Source organism: Neoarius graeffei, chromosome 7 (genome assembly GCF_027579695.1).
Source record: "Neoarius graeffei isolate fNeoGra1 chromosome 7, fNeoGra1.pri, whole genome shotgun sequence".
Lineage (NCBI taxonomy): Eukaryota > Metazoa > Chordata > Actinopteri > Siluriformes > Ariidae > Neoarius > Neoarius graeffei.
This window is the reverse complement of record NC_083575.1, coordinates 60,310,114-60,311,485: the sequence shown is the minus strand read 5'-3', so window position 1 is coordinate 60,311,485 and position 1,372 is coordinate 60,310,114.

The window sequence follows — 1,372 nt, the reverse complement described above, 5'->3', positions numbered from 1 at the left end:
TGTTCAGCCTTCTCCACCGGGCGGCTACAGCAGAGCAACCGCAGAAGTTCCTCTTCTGTATTATTATACAGTGGTGCTTGAAAGTTTGTGAACCCTTTAGAATTTTCTATATTTCTGCATAAATATGACCTAAAACATCATCAGATTTTCACACAAGTCCTGAAAGTAGATGAAGAGAACCCAGTTAAACAAATGAGACCAAAATATTATACTTGGTCATTTATTTATTGAGGAAAATGATCCAATATCTGTGAGTGGCAAAAGTATGTGAACCTCTAGGATTAGCAGTTAATCTGAAGGTGAAATTAGAGTCAGGTGTTTTCAATCAATGGGATGACAATCAGGTGTGAGTGGGCACCCTGTTTTATTTAAAGAACAGGGATCTATCAAAGTCTGATCTTCACAACACATGTTTGTGGAAGTGTATCATGGCACGAACAATGGAGATTTCTGGGAACCTCAGAAAAAGCGTTGTTGATGCTCATCAGGCTGGAAAAGGTTACAAAACCATCTCTAAAGAGTTTGGACTCCACCAATCCACAGTCAGACAGATTGTGTACAAATGGAGGAAATTCAAGACCATTGTTACCCTGCCCAGGAGTGGTCAACCAACAAAGATCACTCCAAGAGCAAGGCGTGTAATAGTCAGCGAGGTCACAAAGGACCCCAGGGTAACTTCTAAGCAACTGAAGGCCTCTCTCACATTGGCTAATGTTAATGTTCATGAGTCCACCATCAGGAGAACACTGAACAACAATGGTGTGCATGGCAGGGTTACAAAAAGAAAGCCACTGCTCTCCAAAAAGAACATTGCTGCTCATCTGCAGTTTGCTAAAGATCATGTGGACAAGCCAGAAGGCTATTGGAAAAATGTTTTGTGGACAGATGAGACCAAAATAGAATTTTTTGGTTTAAATGAGAAGCATTATATTTGGAGAAAGGAAAACACTGGATTCCAGCATAAGAACCTTATCCCACCTGTGAAACATGGTGGTGGTAGTTTCATGGTTTGGGCCTGTTTTGCTGCTGGGCCAGGACAGCTTGCCATCATTGATGGAACAATGAATTATGAATTATACCAGCAAATTCTAAAGGAAAATGTCAGGACATCTGTCCATGAACTGAACCTCAAGAGAAGGTGGGTCATGCAGCAAGACAACGACCCTAAGCTCACAAGTTGTTCTACTAAAGAATGGTTAAAGAAGAATAAAGTTAATGTTTTGGAATGGCCAAGTCAAAGTCCTGACCTTAATCCAATCAAAATGTTGTGGAAGGACCTGAAGCGAGCAGTTCATGTGAGGAAACCCACCAACATCCCAGAGTTGAAGCTGTTCTGTACAGAGGAATGGGCTAAAATTCCTCCAAGCTGGTG